Genomic DNA, 12,655 nt, shown 5'->3' on the forward strand with positions numbered 1-12,655 from the left:
ACGTTTCCCTGTTCCAGTTCATTGAGGGAGTTGATTAAGTTTAAATGAAGCAGACACTGGATAAAAGTAAGGGTATTGACCACTGGGCAGCGCGGGCTGTGCTTGAAAAGGCCTGATACATGCAGAAAAGCAAGATTTGCTAAATGCTCTAATCTTCAATCAAATCTTACATCAATACAGACAAAGTTTGGTAATGAGAGATTCAATGAAGCATGCGGGAGAAAGAATTAATCCTCTTGGTCTAAACTGGGTTCAACTTTGAAGCCTGCTCCGAAGGAAAGACAGTTATCTAAATGCTAAATAAGAAACTTATTGTACTTTTCATGGCATGCTAATCTTTTGTCTATTTCATCTCTATTATTTGTATGCTCATAGGCGGCAGTTGTCATGGTGATTATATCAAACCACTTCTGTGCGGATGGCTGCGAGGAATCAAGGCCTCCCTCCCGCCCTCCGCCGGGGCCAGCCCGGCCCTCCCGCCCGCCGCCCTGCGCGCTCCGCGCCCGCCCCGGCCCCACCGCCCGGCCCGCGGGGACACGGGCGGGGCACAAATCGGCGCTTTGGCAACACCGGCCCCCTCCTCTTTCCATCACCCAAACCGGAGCGATCTCCCTCCATGAAGAGGTGCTCTTTTTCCCCCCTTCTTTTTCTCTCTCTTTTTTTTTTTTTTTTTTTTTTGTGAGCTTGCCTTGATAAGCTTTTGATGTCACAAATCAAACACTCGCCAGGAGGTAGATAATGGGGAGTGTGATCTCCTCTATTTGTACACAGACAGCGCTTTTGCACCGACGCTGCCTTGAACCAGTGTTAAACTCCCCGGGCTTTGTTGGACTCTGCCCGTCGCCCCCCAGCCCGGGGAGCCCGGCCCGGCGGCGGGGGGGAGGGGGGGCCGCTCCGCTCCCCGCCCGTCCCCACCGGGAGCCGCCGCTCCCCCGGGCTCGGGCAGCCCCTGACAAGGGGAATTAAGATTCATGTTATGCAAACGCCGAGGTGAGCGCAGACACTCCAATCGCGAAAGGTTTGGAGGAAAAGAAGAAAGCGGGGCGGGGGGGCGGGAAGAGAGGAAAGAGCGCAGGGATTTTTTTTTTTTTTTTTTTTTTTTTTTTTAACTGCACTTTGCTAACACTTGCAGGCAGCCGCCGGTAGCAGGCACCGGGCTCCGGCCCAGGGGTAGGGGTGCGGGGCGGGCTGGAGGGGACCGGCCGCCCCGGCAGCCCGCGCCCAGTGGAACCGGGCAGAGCTATCGGGAGAGGGGGTGGAAATTCCCAGGCTATCGATCAGACATCCTAATTTCTGCCCCGGCATCCGGGAGGGTCTGACGGAGGCTTCTTTGCCCGACTCCGCAGGGGAGGCAGCCAGCACAAATAGGTGGGTGCGGGAAAGAGGGGGGGCCTTCCCCCGGCTTGTTCCCTGAGATATAATCATCTGAGCGCACAAGGGTGGCACCCGAGCTTTTATGTCTTTTACAAAAGTTGCCAAATTAAGGCCGGATTAGGGCTCCCTTCAGGATTTGTGGGCTCTTTAGAGGCTGGGACCTGCCCATATAGCCCGCCAGTGCTTATGAAAAGCTTAAAAAGTAATAAAAGGGGGAGTGATCCCCAGAGAAAGTAACATGTATAACTCTTATTAAAGGAGCAGCGAGCAGGGCTGTGAACTTGAATAACTGTTTGAACTTTAATTTGTTCATTAACAGGATTTGCCCCTGACTGTGAATGTTATTACTTCTCTTAAAAGCGAGGTGCAAATGCAAAGCCATAATGAAAGAGCCTGGCAAAAAGTTAAACGCCTCGTAATTACACTAGCCTCATTGAAAACTTAAAGTAATACAAAAGTGAAGAAAACGGGAGCCGGGCTGATATTCTCCCAAACGACCCAGCCTCGGAGGGCGGTGGCGGCCGGCTCCGGGCCCCAGCTCCCACCCCCAACAACAAACCGTAGCTCGCTACAGGCGTGTGCGAAACGGTTGTGTTTAAACCACTTTAAAACATTTTTTAAAAAATAACTCATGTGTTTATGTTTTCCTCAGTGGGGGAAGCCTGGCTTATTCCTCTAACTGTTTTAAGACTTGAGTGAAACGCGGTGTCTGAAGTCTGATCTAATCTGCATGTTTGTATCCTAAACAGGGCACATTAGCTCCTCTTTCCCCCATCACACCGACAGTAGATAAAACTCTGGAGAACCGGAATAAAACAAACTGCTATTCCTCTCAGAAGGTATATGACTTTGTACTGATGCGTTTGCCAGTTAGCTCCGCGCCGACTGTCGTTTCATCTGTCAGTTATCCCTTTCCCGGGTTTGTCAACTGTGTTTTTATAGATTCGCTTGTCATCTGCATCCTTCCTCAACAGGAACATGCAGCCAGGTCGCAATTAAATACACAGATACACGAGCTGTTAGCAAGACTTCACCCTCCCATCCGCAGCCGAGCCGGGGAGATGATTGCCCTGTCACTTCTTGAGACTTAAAACACCTTAAAACTGGCCGGCAGAGCGCCGCGTTGGTTAGTCGGGCGCTTGCTTCTGTCGGCCTCCCTCTCGCTACCGACGGCTTCTTTTGAAGCGCTCCCTTCCGCGGCGCCGAGCCCGCCGGGCCCCGGGCCCGCGCATCCCGCCCCGCGGCAGGGCAGGCTGTGGGATGGCTTTGGCGGGCTGCCCGCGCCGGGCGGAGGCGCTCCCCGCGAAAGGCAGCCGTGCCCCGGCAGGGACTGCAGCCCGTCGCCAGGCGGGGCCGTGCCGGGGCCGGCGGAGGCAGCGGGCATCGCCGCCGGCCGTCTGGCTGCGCCTTCCAACGCGGGTGGAAGTGGAGACGCCTGATCGAGCCGGGTTTTGCAGTCGTGTTTCAGACCAGAGGAACAGCGAGACGGCGCTTCGTAAAGAGAACGGGAGTGAAAAACCCTCTGCTAGTTTAAAATGCTTTCCTACTTCTGCAGCCGCATGCACATTAAGGAGATTGTGCTATCTTTAGGCTAACAGGTTGAATCGTTTCAATTACACCACTATAAATAAAGATATGACCTATTTTATAGGTCTAATTATTTACTTTTTACTTTTTTTTTCAGCACCATTAAACTCATTAGAAAAAAACCCCAAACTATTTAATCCAATTGGTACTCAGAAAAAAAAAAATCATATTACTCACAAAGTAAATAAATTTCTTCAACTCTGCTTGTCCATCCCAGCGTGGACAGTCAGCTCTGTCACCCCAGGGAAGATCTGCAAAACCAGCAAGACCCAGCTACCAGCTGAGAAGCAACAAATGCAGTCTGGCTTGACCAAGAAGCCATCAGACAGGAAGGGGTCACCATTTTCTGTACTTTAACTCATCAGAATCATTGTACTAGCTTGCAACTGGAAAGAAACTTTCTAAAATAACCAGGTCTCAAGACAGTAGCATCTTAGCCAAAAAATACCTTCTTTGCACCTGGAGATGAAGCTGCGGGATGGGCAGGGCATGAAGCACAGGTGGAGCGTGTTTCCTGCGAGACAGGACAAACTCACACAGCTGCATTCAGTGCCACATCTCAGTGGCCTTCAGCTCCCATCGCCCTGCCGCCAAATCACAAAAACTGCGCACAAGGGACAGGACAGTTATCTCTAACAGTGCCCCTGAAGCCAGAGTCCCAGCCTTTTCACCAGGCAGAAAAAAAAGCGCTCCTGACAAGGGTTGCTAAGTAATAGTGTACCCAAGTTGTAATCTGGTTAGTAAACAGCACAAAAGTGTCCTGAAAACAGGAGCCTCACCATGGCCTCGGCCTTGCAATGACCAGAGAGAAGTACAGGCTGCTGTGCTCCCACAGCTGTACCGGGATGTGACTGCACAGCATTCCCTGCAGGATCAGGGCAGGGACTACTACTCTGTTGTTAAGTTTCCCCATCTAACCTCTGATGAGGTTAGAGATTTAGATTTGAAGAGAATTTGATATAGCATAGATAAATACAAGGCTTCATCAGACACTGATTAAATTGTTCAATTTCACTGCGTGGACTTGATTAACTGCAAACTTGAAGCTGGATGTCACCTTCATAGGAGCACCACAAGCCTACCGATTTCTGCTGGCAGTCTCACCCGCACGCTGACGGGAGGATGACAAAATGGAGCCCGCCGGAGCCCCCCCCCCCCCGGGGACCCCTCGGGCACAGAGGCAACTGAGTCTGCTCAGAAAGCAACCGGCTATGGGAGAGCAACACCCTCGGCAGCTCGTAGGCAGCAAGGATGTGTCACCTGGTGGTCAAGAGCCCATCAAAGTCAGAAAAGATTAAAAAAAAAAAAATGAGTAGGCATCTATTTGCTTCGCAGGAGGTATTTTTCCCTTTTGGCAGGGCAAGGTGCTTACCGCTCCTAGCAAGGGCTTGGCTGAGGACTGCGCGCGTTAGGCCGCAGGAGCTTGTTACCAGAACATGGGAGGACTTTGCCAGAGCTTCTCCAGGCTGGGGGGTGGCTGTAAGATGTGCCTTCTAGCTTCTGTTCCGGTGCATCCCCGGCACCCTCACCTTTGAAGACAACATTAATTTTGCTTTAAATATGCACTGGCAGATCAATCCTCTATGTATTTCTGATCATATAATGCATGCAACTCGACCTGCAAGATATATGGATTGTAACACTTTTATAAATCAGCATTTTACACAGCACATACTGCTCCTGTGAGCTAACCTTGTCTTCAGAGCTGACAATTCCCAACATCATCGCTTTGAAGCACTGAAACGGTGAGACGGCAATCTACTGAGCTAGAATATAATTCTGAATATAAGTATATAATTACTGTACAGTGCATCTGAAGTTGATTTATTAAATAGTCAGGAGTTAAAATCTTGATATATTAGCAAAAATAACTAGACCTTTAAAGCCAAGAAGCCCTTAGGCTGCAGTGAAAATCATTGATGTAGGAAAAGCATCTGTATTTCGATGACGGTGCAGTCACACACAGGGAAAAAAAAAAAAATCATAAAACTGTTTTTCCTTTCCTGCAGATAAAAAATAAAAGAGATTTTGCACCAGCTGCGTGAAATGCTTCTTAGTGAAGCGCTTGCATTTTAGCTTTCGGTTATTAGTGATTCAACTTGATATCGTTGTGTAAAACCGCCTGATTCTTCACAGACAAAAAAAAAAAAAAAAGAAAATTTAAAAAGCAAGTCCTCGTCCGGAAGGGTCTGGCAGCCTGCGAGGGTGGCTCCTCTCTGGGGCGGCTCGGGTGACCCGGGGGTGCCGGCAGCAGTCGGGGCTCCCCGGCGCGGTGGGACCTCTGCCCACCCGGCCCAGCGCTGGGGGGCCGCGGGCCCGGGGGGCCGCTTACCTGCGCGGCGGTGGCGGGGCGGCCGAGGGAGGGGACAGGAGAGGGGACAGGACCTCTTCTCGGGGAGCTGCTTTGGAGCGTCTCCCTCGCCTCCTCCCCGTTGTCTTTCCAGGAAACGGGGCGACGGAGCCGGGCTGGGCGCGTTTCCCCCCAGGGAATGGATGCGCTTCTTTGCCGCCGGAGCGCGGGGGTGCTGCCCTGCCCCGCTCCCACCGGCACGGACACGCTGTCCTCCGGCGGGGGAGCACCAACCGGGCGGCAGCGCCCAGGCCTGGGAGCACCGGCGGCACGGTGCGGGGACCGCAGCACCGCCGCCCGGCACTTCGCTACCGATTTACCCCAGCCCCCCCCATATATATACACTTTTAAATAAAAATTAATAACGCGCTCGGTTATATCATTAAAAATAAAATAATCTTAACGGCAAAAGACTCTCTCGGGGACTGAAACCCGCCGATGCCGGTAGCAGCACGGCGGCACCTGCGAGCAGCGGCAGCGCTCCCGCCCCGCCCGCTCCGCGCCGTCGCGGTCGGAGGCTACCGGGGTTGTGTCCGCGGCCATTTGAGCCCCCGGTCTAGATCAAAGAGAGATATATATTTATATGGATCGATGCCATTAGCAAACCTCCCTAGCAGGTTGCGGGGGGACGGGGAGCAGGGCAGGACGGTGGTACCCGCCTCAGCGCAGAGCCGGCGGCGGGGACGCTCCGCACCTGCTGAGCGGCGGGGAAGGGCCGGGCCCGGCGGGGTGGGGCAGACAGAGGGCCGGGCACCGGGAGGCGGTGCCCCCACCGGCGGGCCGGGCCGGGCAGGGGTAGCGGTACTTACGGTGCCGCGGCCGGCCCTGCCGGGGGACGCGGAGCGCGCGCGGGCGCCGCCGGGGCGCGGAGCCGCCGCCGCCGCCGCGCGGGAACGGCGCCCCCTGGCGGCCGTGGGGCGGAGACGCCTCGTGCGTTCCCGCCGTGCCGGTGCCCGGCGAGGCGGGACCATCCCGCGCCCCGATGTCTTTTTGGGGGCTGTCCCTGGTGCCGCCCCGTCCTGGGGCTGCGGCAGTCAATGAGCGCCGCCAAGTCAATCGCCTCACGTCGCGAGGGGGGCACCGGGCGCCCGGGATGTGCCCCTGCCCGCCCGGAGCTACCGCGGCTCCGCACCGCGCCCGCGGGCTCACTCCCCTCCCCGGGCCGGGCTTCCCCCACGGGCACCGTACCGGGACCCGTCCGCCTCCCCCGGCGCGGCTCGGTGCGGCTCTGCCCGCACAGGGAGCCGCCCGCTCCACGCCCCCCCCCGCATCTGGAACCGCAATCAAGAGCCCAATTTTGTCATTTGGAAACACTAATTATCTAATCACGCCACGCTGCAGAGCGTACTTGTCTGCCCAATTAGCTAGGACAATTATTAAAATTCGGAGGCCTAATTATGTCTCAATTTAATGCTGGCAAACTCGCGTATAGAGCAGTAATTAAAATCCTCTTCTTGCCTCTGCCTTTAGGGCAGCGGTTGATTAGGACCTGTCAGGGGCTGCGCTGCACCGAACCAGCCAAGCGGATTGTGCAACATGACCCCGCATTGTTAAGTGTGTCAACATATTAACCTGAATTCCCTTCAGCCCCCATAATCACATTTGGTAGGAGGAAGAAAAGGGGCTAAAACATGAAGCATTTTATTAAAAAAACATAAATTCTTTTTAATTAATGCTGTAAGAGATCTGACGCGGCTTGAGCTACCAAATGCTGCAAGTCATATAAGACTGGTGTTTCTAATTACCAGTAAAGGAAGGTTTGCTCTTCTCTGGTAAAAAGACTTCCCTCTCCTCTCATTTAAAGAAAATGATCTTTCTTTTGGGTAGTGTATTTTTTAAAACCCAGCTAGTTGGCTTCCAGTGATAAAGTTGATTACCAGTTTTTTGTTTGATGATAGAACACAAGTGAATATTGACTTCTGCGAGAATCAAACAGACGACCGGAGGCGTAAATAAAACGGTCAGGATTTAACACTTGAAAGAAGTTAATAAAGTTGAAAATTAAAAATCATAATATTGGGATAATTTCTAAATATTTATTTTTGCTCAGCTCTCAGGTTTCATAAGAAGTCAGTGTTAAAACACCGACAGACAAGAACTGGAGTTAATCCTGTTGTATTCCTGGCTGGTTTAACACAGTCTCCTGCCACGGACAAGGAGCCCCCGAGCCCAGCATCCCCCAGCAATGGCCACCGCAGAAAGAGGACTGGCCACGCTGGCCTTGCCGGCAGAAGCGTTCCCTTTTAGCACGTTCATTTTTGGCTGGAAAAACACAGCGCTGAGGAAGGTGGTTCCTTCATCTCCAGTTGGTGAGTTCTCTGGGGTCTGGGGCTGCAGAGGCAGACCTTAATTCCCCGAGCAGGGAAGGCCTGCCTGCTGGGCAGGAGGAGGCCTCTTCTCCCACTGTGCGTGCCCTACATCTTGGAAATGGCCCCACTCCCAGCCTCCTCGGATGGCAAACCGAAGTGCAAATCTGTGTTCTGGCTTGTTCCAGTGGCTGTCAGCGTGTTTTCCTCTTGTCAGCAGCAATTGACTGGTCAGGTTCACCCTTGTACAGCGATTGTAACAGCTCATTGACAGACCAGTGACCCAGCCGGACCCGATAATGGAAAACTATTGATTTCTGTGGGCTCAGCAGATCTAAAATGAATGCCCAATATAATGTCATCAGCTGTCTTGGACTCTGATAAAGAGACAAAGTATTAAAAATGTGCTGCCTATCCTGACAATTTACTTGGAAAAAAATACTGGATACAAACAAAGAATGAAGTGGCCTCTCTGTTTCCCCCCTAATAAGCAGCGAGCAATCAATGCCTGAGTAAATGCTAAGAAACTGCAGCCCAGATGTGGCAGGGACTCCAACTGCCCATTTAACTGAGGAGGCCCGTGACAGTCCCTCCAGGTTTTAAACACTTGCTGCAGAAGAATAAGGGTGTAGGTGACCAGAGAAGAGTAATGCCAGAGGCAAAAAGGGTGCCAGGAGATACAGCCCAACAGGAGCCACAATTAACTCCTACCTGCAGGAAAGCAAAAAAGCTTGAATAAGCCCGTGATGCTTGAGCTAATTATACACCCCTCCTGCATCACAACAAATGCTCTGGGCTGAGGAGGATGTTAGGTAATAATGATAAATCCTAGTTAATACAAATCTAATAACGCAAGGCGAAATTTTAAATTTGTACAGCAGCCCTCATAAAGTTGAGGTGTTCATGGATAAAAAAGTACTGCAAGTCCAATTGAAATTTTGGGAGTGCGGAGATCAATATTTAAGGATTTGCAGACTTGTCAAAAGCCATATTGTATATAAGTTTAAACAGGAAGAGACACGAGTATGGCAGCCTTCTTGGAAAACGTTTAACTTCAGGGGAAAAAGCAATAGCTCAAAGACTGACTTTTTTGGTCTGAGGGAGCCAAAGCGTGGCCTGTCCTTCCCATGTGGATCATTCCACACAGATGCAGCAGCTGTTGCTTCCATGTCCCCGTGGCTGACTGGCAGAGCTCAAACCCCACCAACACTTAGGCATGTCAGGAAGTCAGTGGGATGTTTAGCAGTGCAGGGTCTCTGGGAATCGGGATCAGATAGATGCTGGTTTTCTGTGGGATATCAAGTGCTTGCAGGGATGTTTTGCTGCACCCCAAACCACTTCTGTAGGGCTTGGAGCCTTCCAGAACTTAACTCCTTCCAGATTAACCAAGTTTCCTATAAGGGGTGGGAGGAGAAAACAGAGATACTTACCCTGGCAGATGCCAGCACACATTTAATTCAAGATCTAATACCAGTGGAGATTAGTACAGCTTTGTGATCCCAGTGAAAAATTTCAAGTGACCTTGGGGAAACATTTCTTTTAATTATGTTTTAATATCTTTTTAATTATCAGTTTTATCACAAAAATACCAGCCCTTCTTGAATATTTTTTCATCTTTTGTAGCCTTCTGTACAGTGGCTTCTCCCATATGTGCCTCACACCCCTCACATTGTTGTTCCTTCCATGACATGCACACATGTATATATTGCCTTTACCTTCCCCTGACAACAGGCCCAGCTCTGTGATGTGCCACATACCCTCGTCAAGAGAAAATGACTGCATGGATTACGTTAACATGACTGCAGCTGAATACATTTCAGTTTCTACACACTTTCATTTTCTACACATTTCCCACTGCGTAGCCTTGGTTCCCTCTCCTGCAGACGGCTCCCAAACCCACCTAACTCCACTCGAGCTCTTACTTTGTGTTCAATTTCCATATGTTGCTTTCAAGCATTTCTCTTCTTGGTGTCCCCTCAGGGCCTGATCCTGTGAGAGTAAGTGTGCCACACCTGAGAAGTGTTAAGCAAGGCTGTGCGAATTTCTGACTACACTTTGGGTTTTGCTTTTTTAATGATCATTTTGAATTAAATGAAAAGTAAACTCTTGCAGCTTTTTGTTTTATTTCTCCAAAACAAAACCCCTGAACATTTCCCATTATCTAGAATGAGGAGCTGAAATCCCTCTTATCCATCTCACAGAAGAGTTTTTCAGAGCACCAGAACCTCATGGGTGATGCTCAAACCCAGATGTTTTGTCCCTGGAGAGGCTCAGTTCAGTTCTCAGCTGCTCTTCCTGCCCATTTCTTGGAACCCCAGATCTTGTGTTAAGCCACGTGCAGATAACATCTCCATACTACTCCCTCTCTAAGTACAATCAACATGTTCAGACCTTTTGATAGCAAGCTCCTGAGGCAGGGATTATGCTTTGTAGTATTACTGTTGTCATATTTTCCCTGTTGTAATGTTCCGTGTACATTTATGTCATTTATAAAATACAATTAACAGACATATTGGAATCCACAATGGCCCAAAAATGGGAATAATAGAAGTACAGTAATCATGTACATTTGCTTCCTATAACTATGCTGGCTGTGGTGACCAACAGATGAGTAGTAAAAATGAAACACAATCCTGAATATTAAAAAAAATATGGCAAAGCTGTCCATAGTTCCCTTTCCCTTCCGTGCCTGAAGTTGTTGACCCCCTCTGTCCTCACAGCACACCTTGCCTCCTTCCAGGGAGTACCAATAACTAAGGCTTAGTACTGTTATGACCTGCTGGCTCATCCAGCCACCATGAAAGCATCCAAACATAGTCATTCAAAATGAGCCATTGGAAGGCTTGTACCAAATCGTTATCCTTCCTCAAGAAAGACCACTCTGTCTTACACTTACCTGCATTTCCCAAAGATACTATGGGACCAGCTGCCCTTGTTTTCAATGAAAGGCATCAATGGAATATAGACTGCCACTTTTTTACTAAAGTTTCTAAATTAATGTAAATATATATTTTATAGTGTTCAATATTTCAATGGTGCATACACATACCTATTTACTCTCAGGTCCAAGCCTATCATACTGCCTCAGTGAGCTCTGCTGTACTGGGAGTTATTTTCACTGGGAGGATCACAGCCGACCAGCATGGGCTGAGATTTTGTAGGCAATGGTCCACTGACAAAGCCTAAACTGTTACAAATAGGTTTGTGCAAATAATTGATTCTGCTGTAAAGCAACTGAATGAAACTAAAATAAGAAAAAAAAAAAAACAAACCATGTTCAGATCAATCTGAAATAATATTTTCCAGTTTTCTTTGCTGAAACAAAACAAATCCCCTGAATTTTGCAGTGAGAAAAGTGCTTTGTTTCATCCAAAATGTTTCGTTTTGGGCACTTGCAACAGAAAAAAAAAAACAAAAAAACACAAAGGAAATAAGAGGTTGGATTCACCACAGCTGCTGTCATTCTCTTTTTATCCACTAACCCAGTAATTAGGGCAGTGACCCAGGATGTGGGAGATCCATGTTCAATCCCTTCTCTGCCTGAAGGGATTTGAACCTCCATCTCTCCATCTCCAAGGAGAGCGTTAGGGCTGCGGTGCCAGAGGGGGCCCTTCTCTGCTGTCTCCTTTCGACTCGGTCCTGCCCGGACAGGCTGGAGATGGCGTGTGGCTCGGGTACCCCATCTCATCCAGGCACAGCCCGACTCCCAGGGTCCAGCATTACTCCTCTACCTCTGCCCTGCGGCTCACCGAGTGCGGAGATGTTGTGTGCTGCGCGGGGCAGTTTCAGTACTTAGACGACTCTCAGATACCTTAAACATTTTGGTGTAGTGTATGTCTGTAACCAGATCATCGAGGTGATCCCAGATCTGGTTATTGATCCCCGAAGGCAGAACATGAGTCCTCCTCCCTAGATACATATCATAATGCCAGGGCTTTTCCCCAGTAAATAAGCAAGTTGCTAAAAAAAAAAACCAAACCAAAAACCAGAAAAAAAAAAGTCTAGGTCAGATAAAAATAATCTTTCTCTAAGCCTAAATCTCTTCCCACTTTCCTAACCACATTTTACTACAATTTTCAATTACTCCCCTAATCAATTTTTGTCTATTACTGTAATTTGCCTGTGATGTTAGGGAGGATTGATGTTAAGAAGGATTTCCTAATATGAACTTATTTCTTTCTTGTTATCTTTTTGGTACCTTTTAACCATAATTAGTTTCATAAGCAGCTTACACTAGCTCAGAAATTAGTTGTACAATATTGAGTATAGAATTGAGCATGTCAAACATGCAGCCTTATGCATAGCTTTGCAGGGAAGCTTTGCACATAGCAGTTCATATGCATCATTTTCACATCACCAATGAGATCAGCTGAAGTCCTTTTCTTGATACGGAAAATTTGGCACCTCAATGCTACATTTTTTCCAATTTTAAAATTATCTTCAACATTTTAATAATGTTATTTAAAATTATTTTCTACTACATATTTCTATGAAAATGAATGTCCTCCTTTATCCATTTTTTGTTCTATTGTTTCTAGACAGTAAATAAATTATCTGGCACTTCTTATGAGCAGACTTTGATTACTGAGAAGTCCATCATTTTTCAGTATTTGATAACCTTTTACTAGGGCTGACCTCTGGGGATTCTCCAGGCAAGTGGCCACATGAAGTCACAGTTGGAGAAGGGGATTCACCAGCCCAAGTGTGAGAAGGACTCCTTTGTAATGAACATTAAAAAAAACCCCTCTACTTTCATCTTGCTTTAAGAGCCTCTAGCACAGCATATTTACGGAATAATAAAACAGGGCTTCAGGCCTTTTCTTCTTATACATCAGTAACAGGATTCTTGTATCACACTTATATGCTCTGTACACTATACAATTTACTGTATCTCACTTCTCATAGCTAATAGTCTCAAATCCACTAAACGAAATAAATCTTCTGATGCTGTTCTCACACAAGAATTAAATCACGGCAAAAAGCTGGCTGAGAATATCCTTGTGACAACTTCTGTCCCCTCCTCCCCTCATGAGCTAAC

Source organism: Strix aluco, chromosome 8 (genome assembly GCF_031877795.1).
Source record: "Strix aluco isolate bStrAlu1 chromosome 8, bStrAlu1.hap1, whole genome shotgun sequence".
In the NCBI taxonomy this organism is placed as follows: Eukaryota; Metazoa; Chordata; class Aves; order Strigiformes; family Strigidae; genus Strix; species Strix aluco.